General features: G+C 37.7%; 1 long non-coding RNA gene across 1 annotated transcript; it reads left to right on the forward strand.

The window, feature by feature from the left end:
- On the forward strand, positions 4,464 to 7,734 carry LOC110263349. The gene is made up of 3 exons (XR_002348832.1): positions 4,464 to 4,648; positions 4,785 to 4,902; positions 7,684 to 7,734. It is a non-coding gene; the product is annotated as an uncharacterized LOC110263349 (long non-coding RNA).

The raw sequence follows: 9,060 nt of genomic DNA on the forward strand, positions 1-9,060 counted from the left end.
CTACTAAGTAGGATCTAAACTTGTCAATGGCATAAACCACTGCAAGTAATTCTTTTTCTGTGGTTGTGTAATTTTTCTGGGCATCATTTAAAACACTGCTAGCATAATAAATGACATGCAGAAGCTTGTTATGCCTCTATCCAATACTGCACCAATGGTATGGTCATGTAGTCAATACACATACGCCACCCTGTAACTGTTCTTGTAGGAACCAGTTCATTCTTTTCATTATGAACCACTGTCATTCCTCCCTTCTTAGGGACAACATAGACAGAGCTCACCCAGGGGCTATCAGAAATAGGATAGATAATCCCAGCCTCTAGTAACTTAGTGACATCTTTCTGCACCACCTCCTTCATGGCGGGATTTAGCCGCCTCTGTCGTTGAACCACTGGCTTAGCATCATCCTCCAATAGGATCTTGTGCATGCATCTGGCTGGGCTAATGCCCTAAAGATCACTTATGGACCACCCAAGAGCTGTCTTGTGTGTCCTTAGCACCTGAATTAGTGCTTTTTCTTCCTGTAGCCCTAAAGCAGAGCTTATGATTACAGGAAAAGTGTCACCTTCTCCCAGAAATGCATATTTCAGGGATGGTGGTAGTGGTTTGAGCTCGATTTTAGGAGGTTTCTCCTCTTCCTGAGGAGTTTTCAGAGGTTCTTTTATTTCCTCTAGTTCCTCCAGATCAGGCTGAACATCTTTAAAAATATCCTTTAGCTCTGATTCGAGACTCTCAGTCATATGGACCTCTTCCACCAGGGAGTCAATAATATCAACACCCAGGCAGTCGTCTGTTGTGTCTGGATGTTGCATAACTTTGACAACATTCAACTTAAACTCATCCTCATTGACTCTCAGGGTTATCTACCCTTTTTGGACGTCAATGAGGGTTCGTCCAGTTGCTTGGAATGGTCCTCCTAGAATGAGAGTTGCACTCTTGTGCTCCTCTATTTCCAACACTACAAAGTCAGTAGGGAAGGCAAATGGCCCAACCTTGACAATCATGTCCTCAATTATGCCTGATGGGTATTTAATGGAGCCATCAGCAAGTTGAAGATAGATCCGGGTTGGTTTGACCTCTTCAGTCAAGCCAAGCTTTCTGATAGTGGATGCAGGGATTAGGTTGATGCTTGCCCCAAGATCACATAGAGCTGTCTTGGTGCAGTTACCCTCTAATATGCATGGTATCATAAAGCTCCCGGGATCTTTAAGCTTTTCTGGGAAGCTTTTCAGAATGACTGCACTGCATTCTTCAGTGAGGAGAAATCTTTCAGTTTCTCTCCAACCCTTCTTATGACTCAAGATATCTTTCATGAACTTGGCATAAGAGGGTATTTGCTCAAGTGCCTCTACAAACGGAATCTTTATTTCAAGAGTCCTGAGATAGTCTGCAAAGCGGGCAAACTGCTTATCCTGCTCCTCTTTGCGGAGTTTTTGAGGATAAGGTATCTTGGCTTTATATTCCTCAACCTTAGTTGATGTAAGTTTATTTCCTACAGAAGTGGTTGAAGAAACCTTTTTAGATGGGTTGTCATCAGCACTTGTGTGTGTCTGATCCCTTACTGGCAATTGAGTGCCAGAGTTAGAAGCTGGAGTGATGTTAGACGCCAGCTCCTCATCTGTTCCTGGCGTCTGAACGCCAGAACTGTGCTTCTTTTGGGCGTTCAACGCCAGATCCTTGCTTGTTTCTGGCGTTGAACGCCAGTCCTGAGCATGGTCTGGGCGTTCAGCGCCAGCCTTCCACCCAAATTCTGGCGTTTTAGCGCCAGAATTATTTTTCCCTGGGCTCTTACTGTCCTCAGGTGGATTTTGGGTGGTTTGCTCATTTCTTGGCTTCTTGCTGCCTTGAGGTGGGGTATTTAACGTCTTCCCACTTCTTAATTGAACTGCTTGGCATTCTTCTGTTATTTGTTTTGACAGCTGCTGCTTTGTTTGCTTCAATTGTTCTTCCATATTTATATTAGCTATCCTTGTCTCTTGTAGTCTATCCTTGAATTCGGCTAACTGCTTTGTTAGAAAGTCCAATTGCTGATTGAATTCAGCAGCTTGTTTTACGGGACTGAGTTCAGCAGTTACTGTTTTAACCTCTTCTTTCATGGAAGGGTCACTGCTTAGGTACAGATGCTGATTTCTGGCAACTATATCAATGAGCTCTTGAGCTTCTTCAATTGTCTTTCTCATGTGGATAGATCCACCAGCTGAGTAATCTAGAGACATCTGAGCTCTTTTTGCAAGCCCATAATAGAAGATGTCTAACTGAACCCACTCTGAAAACATTTCAGAGGGGCATTTTCGTAGCATCTCTCTGTATCTCTCCCAGGCATCATAAAGAAATTCATTATCTCCTTGTTTAAAGCCTTGGATGTCCAGCCTTAGCTGTGTCATCCGTTTTGGGGGAAAGTATTGATTCAGGAATTTTTCTGTCAGCTGTTTCCATGTCCTTATGCTGGCCTTAGGTTGGTTATTTAACCACCTCTTAGCTTGGTCTTTTACAGCAAATAGGAACAATAATAATCTGTAGACATCCTGATCTACTTCCTTATCATGTACTGTGTCAGCAATCTGTAAAAACTGTGCCAGAAACTCTGTAGGTTCTTCCTGTGAAAGACCGGAATACTGGCAACTTTGCTGCACCATGATAATGAGCTGAGGATTCAACTCAAAGCTACTGACTCCAATGGAGGGTATGCAGATACTACTCCCATATGAAGCAGTAGAGGGGTTAGCATATGACCCCAGAGTCCTTCTGGACTGTTCATTTCCACTTAGATCCATGATGGAGAAAGGGAGATGATGAAAAAAAATTTTATTTTTATTTATTTATTTATTTATTTATTTCGAAAATGAAATAAATTAAAATAAAATAAATAAAAATGGTTGAAAATTTTCGAAAAAATGAGGAGAGAGAAAGTGGTTAGGAAGTTTTGAAAAGGATATGATGATTTTTGAAAAAAGTTTTTAAATTTTGAAATAAAAATCTGAATTTTAAAGGTAAATTTCGAAAATTTGCTTCAAATTGAGAGAAAAGATATTTTTGAATTTAAAGAGTAGAGAGAAAAAGAATAAGATAGCACAAGATTTAAAATTTTTAGATCTAATGCTTCTTGTTTTTGAAAATTTTGGAGGGAAAATACCAAGGAACACCAAACTTAAAAATTTTAAGATCAAGACACAAGGAAAACTCAATAACACTTTGAAGACTCACAAGAACACAAGAACATGGAGAAAGAACACCAAACTTAAAATTTTTAGAAAACCAAGCTAAAATTTTCGAAAACCAAAGGGAAATCAACAAGAAAACACCAAACTTAAAGTTTGGCACAAAATTTAATAGAGAAATTATTATTTTTTTTTTAAAAAGAAGAGTTTGGAAAGAGTATACCAAATTGCCACGAAGTTAGACCAACGCTCTAGCCAATTTGGCAGTAAATGTAACACTTGTTTTGAAGAAGTATTTTTTTTAAATAACTAAGAATGAAAGAAATATTTTTTTTTTGAAAGAGAAAATAAGGATTCTAAAATTTTTAACCAAAAACAATAATAAGAGACTCTAAACCAAAAAGAAAAATTTTTCCTAATCTAAGCAACAAAATAAACCGTCAGTTTTTCAAACACGAACAATCCCCGGCAAAGGCACCAAAAACTTGGTGCACGAATTGTGAATCACACTTTTCACAATTCATACCACTAACCAGCAAGTGCACTGGGTCGTCCAAGTAATACCTTACGTGAGTAAGGGTCGAATACCACGGAGATTGTTGGTTTGAAGCAATTTCTGGTTATCTTGTAAATCTCAGTTAAGAGGCCAATTATAATTATCAGTTGACTTGCAAATGAACAAGGGAACATAAAATAAATACTTGGTATGCCTGGGGCCCACTTGGTGTGTGCTGGGGCTGAGACTAAAGCTTCTCACGTGCTTGGGCTGTTTTGGGCGTTCAACGCCAGGTTGTAACCTGTTTCTGGCGTTGAACTCCAACTTGTAACTTGTTTCTAGCGCTGGACGCCAGACTGGAACATGGAACTGGCGTTGAACGCCAGTTTACGTTGTCTATCCTTGAGCAAATTATTGACTATTATATATTGCTGGAAATCCCTGGATGTCTACTTTCCAACGCAATTGAGAGCGCGCCATTTGGAGTTCTGTAGCTCCAGAAAATCCACTTTGAGTGCAGGGAGGTCAGAATCCAACAGCATCAGTAGTCCTTTTTCAGCCTGAATCAGATTTTTGCTCAGCTCCCACAATTTCAGCCAAAAAATACCTGAAATCACAGAAAAACACACAAACTCATAGTAAAGTCCAGAAATGTGATTTTTAATTAAAAACTAATAAAAATATACTAAAAACCAACTAAATCATACTAAAAACTAAGTAAAAACAATGCCAAAAAGCGTATAAATTATCCGCTCATCAGCGTCGCTGTCCAAAGCAGAGGGTCATGATGGAGCTCCGTTTAGGCTTCTCTGGTCCGCTGAGAGAGGAGCTTATGGGTGGAGGAAGGCCAGTTGAGGGAGAAAACGCCGTTGAGTGGGGTAAACGCCTCTGCCGTGCTTCTTGGTCACTGGTGGGGGAGCCGCATCGCCGTCACCCCTGGGCTGCTGTTCCTGCTGCCGTTGTTTTCTCGTTCTGTTATTATTGTCTAATGGAGGTAAGGCATTCTGGTTCTTGCTTTAGTTTGAGTTAGCATGGAGTTTCCATAATTTTTACTATTATCCTATTTGAATTCACCGTGACCACCTCACGTTGCTGCTGGCCCTGTTTGGCTGCTACTTCTGGAATCCCAGATCGGAGAGGAGAGGAGGCGTTTAACCTTGTCATTGTTGCTGCCATGGAAATAGGTGCTGGAAACTGCTAATGGAGCAGCTGCGTTTAGTGAATTTTCGACGGTTTCGGCTAGTCGAGGTAGGGGATTTAACATTTTTAATTTAGAATGCCTACAAAGTTATTTGGATAAGTGCAAATGGTTAAGAATTTCTTAATTGACATGAATGATTTGAAATGCATTTGAAACTAGTTAATTGTTGTGATTATTCTGAGTTGTGATTGAATTTAGATGCTGTTGTGAACAATGATTAATTTAGTATAGTTTATTAAATTGAAATATGCCGAGTTAATTATTGAAAAGCTGTGGTATGGATAACTGATGAATTGAGTTTTGATTATTGCTGTGAATGTAATTAGTTTTGTTGTTATGAGAGACTAATTAATAGAAATAAGCTTGGTTTGAGGTTGTGAAATTTGGAGTAAGTTTGATGATGTTTTAGTGCTTCAATTGGATTATTGAATTCAGGTTAAGGCTACGAATGTCTTTGGGCTTTGTTATTGAGTTGAATTATAACTGTAGTTGGTGATTGATTTGATGATTGTGCGTACTAAATGTTGTAAGGGATAGAATAAATGGTGTTACTTTTGTTGCTGAGCTTGCTGGTGTGAATTGATGAGTTATTGTGTGTTTGAATGATGAAGAGTGTATATGGAAAATTATGCTTGGCATTCATAAAAAATTCAGAATTTATTGATGAGTATTTTTGGAGAAATGAATTTTTGAAGATTGATGGTTTCTGCAGAAAATTCTGTTTCTTTACTGCAGAAGCACCAACTTCCAACTCACTTAACCTTAAATTCTGGTAAGTATTTGAGCTGAAACTAACGGCATTTTCAAGCTTCCTGTGTCCAAAATCTTCATTTTAAATTTCATGTCAATATCCTATTTAACCAAGTAGATATGTTGAAAAGAGTATGGATAACTCACTGGATTTTGGAAACCGAATTCTAAAAGGCCTGGCTGTGTTTCTCACTTCATAACTTTTTCATATCACATGGTATTAATCTGGAATGTGATTCAATAAAAAGCTAAAAGAGTCTTGTTTGAGGTCGTGAATTTTGAAAGGCATTGGGTGAAAACTGGATTTTTAAGGAATTTATCAAACTTACTACTTGCTGCTGTTTTTCTGCATTTTCTTAGGAAACAATAACAGAATTATAAGAGAGATGGTACAAGTTTTTATTGTGATCAAATTACCTCAACACCAAGTTTCTTGGAATACTAGTTTATTGAGTTTAATTTTGAAAGAATCATATGATAAGTGAAAGTTAGTTACGAATTGATGAGGTGAAAGTTGAATTGATGGGTTATGTGGGAATTGTGGGTTATGACCGAACTGTTGGCTATTGTAAATTGTGAATTTTTTGACTGATTTGAGAACCTCTTATTTGGTAGTTGTTGAGGAAAGGGGGAGACTTGTTGAGAAAGAGGGAACCCGTAAGGGTGGCTAAGTCCGAGTTTTTAGGGGAGGTACTGCCGAAATTTTATAAAATTTGAGGTTTTATTTGAGAAATTATTTTAGAAGATTTGGATTTGAAAAATGATTATTTAAGTTTTATTTGATTACTTCTAATGAGAGGCTATGTTTTGAAAGGTGTTTAATGAAATTAAAATAAATGATTTTCTTGAGTCTTTTGATAGAGGACTAAACTGAAAAATAGTTTTAAAGTTGGCTTGACTCAAGGTTGCTAAAGCAGAGATTATGAACTGAATTGATAATTGAGATTTTTACGAACGAATGCTTGAGAAAGTTAAGAAAGGTTTAAGAAAATATGTTAAGGATTCAAAGGGAAAAGAGAATGGGGAACTGATATATGGATTGTTGAGTTTTAGAAAGGAAAATGAAAAGTGATAAAATACGGGAAAACCCCACGAACTGTTAGTTGTTTAACTACGGGGAAAATCCATGAATTGATAAATTGGTAAAATTTGGGAAGTACCCACGAACTGAATGATCATTGATCTCGGGGAAAACCTATAGATTGTTATTTGTTTTATATGCCGGAAAAATTCACGGACTGATAATCATTGATTACGGGAATAACCCATGAATTGTTGTATGTTGATCTTGGATATAGCCCATGAACTGAAGATCAATGTTTGCTGTGTATTGATCTCGGGTATAACCCACGAACTGAAGATCGCTATGTTATTGTGTATTGATCTCGGGTATAACCCACGAACTGAAGATCTCTGTTTTGTTTGTGAAATGATCTCGGGGACGCCCACGAACTGAGGATCACTGTTTCCCCTTGTGCGTATATTATGAGGTCGGGCTTTGTGCCGACTGCCGGTAGTCACGAAGGAGTGGTATTCTTACCACCGACACATATGCACTAAGGACATAAAGGGAAGCCATATCTGGGACTTGTTCCTAGGTAATGTCGGGCTGCAGGGTGTAAACCGACACGTGAGCTCATGGCCTGCTTAGGACAGACATGCATCATATTGGTTGTGCATTTGGATTTAGTTGTGTTTGCTTATATTACTTCTCTGTGATTGTGTTGTTTATTTTATTGTGATTTGTTTGTGTGATTAATTGAGTTACTTACTGGTGCTAGTAGTTTGTGAATGTATAAAGATGATTGATAACTGTTTGTTGTGACTGAGAATCAATTATGTGGCTGAAAGATATTTAATATGTCAAATTTTGTGATTGAGATCTGTTTTGGGTTTAGGAATCTAAAGAAAGTAACTATTTATCTAAAATAAGATTAAAAAGTATTTCAAAGGGTTGACAAAGAATGTTTATTAAGCAAAGTTAATTATTTGCATGTTAATCATTACTTTTACGGCATTCCCATTCCTTACTGAGAACGTGTGGTTTGTTCTCACCCCAAAATCTTCCACCCTTTCAGTGACACAGGTTCGAAGACTCCGTTCGAAGCTGCGGGCGATTGTTAAACCTTATTTACGAGTTAAGTTTATGACTTGAGTTTCTTTCATAGAATTCCCTCGCCCTTATTGCTTAAGATTTTTATTTTATACAGAGGGATAGGATTTATATCTAAGTTTTATTTTAAATCTTTTATATGACAGAAATTATTATTAGTAATTATGTGATTATTATTACTTGGTGATGTTTGCTATATGATTTTAATAAACAAAAACAAAAATTTCTGGTATTTTTACTAAAATTGAATCGCGATATCGAACTAAAGGCTTAATAGTAAATAGTTAATAAGGAAAACAGGTCAGTAACGCCTTACTTTTGGTACGATCATGACGTATTGGAAGTTGGGTCGTTACACGCATGTCACGCGATCGCGTCATCCATGCGGATGCATCATTCGTGTTTTTCCCTGCCACGTGTTCGCGTCATCCACGCCTCCGCGTCGCTTGTGCTTTTTCATTCTGCGCGGTCGCGTGAGCCATGCGGCCGCATCACTGCGATTTCTCCTCTTCCATGCGGTCACGTGAGCCATGCGGCCGCGTCACTTCTTGCTGGTTATCTCCTCAATTTCTTGTGTTCCTTCCATTTTTGCTAGCTTCCTTTCCAATCTCCAACTTATTCATGCCCTATAAAGCCTGAAACGCTTAACACACAGATCACGGCATCGAATGGAATAAAGGAGAATTAAAATACATAATTAAAAGTCTCTAGGAAGCAGTTTTCAATCATGTAATAATTTCAGGAAGGAAATATAAATGCATGCTAAATTAATGAATAAGTGGGTAAGGATCATGATAAAACCACACAATTAAACACAATATAAACCATAAAATAGTGGTTTATCAACCTCCCCACACTTAAAAATTAGCATGTCCTCATGCTTAATGGAAGGAGATAAAATAAATAAGTATGAACATGTAGAAACTCCTGCAATGCAATGCAATCCTATATATATGAATGCAACTATATGATTCTTGCCAACTTGATTAAAAGTAAAGAAGCTCTTCAAAACAATTACAAATCAAATTCCACTAATTCTATCATTATACAGTAAGACAGATAAAGGTGCAAGATATAGTTTCTAAACCTTCAAAAGTCCTTTCATACAAACGTTTTGGTTGTCACAAGTAACAAACCCCTTTGAAATTGATAACCGAGTATTTAAACCTCGGGTTGTCTTCTCAAGGAATTGCAGGGAGGTGTTCTTATTATTGGTTATGAAAAAGTGTGTTTTGGGGTTTTGGATTAAGGTAAAAAGTTAGTTGAATGACAAGAAAGATAAAATAATAATAATAAAACTCTTGGCAAGGTATGAAGAACTAGAAGTCCTATCCTAGTTATC

This window comes from Arachis ipaensis, chromosome B06, assembly GCF_000816755.2.
Source record: "Arachis ipaensis cultivar K30076 chromosome B06, Araip1.1, whole genome shotgun sequence".
NCBI lineage: Eukaryota > Viridiplantae > Streptophyta > Magnoliopsida > Fabales > Fabaceae > Arachis > Arachis ipaensis.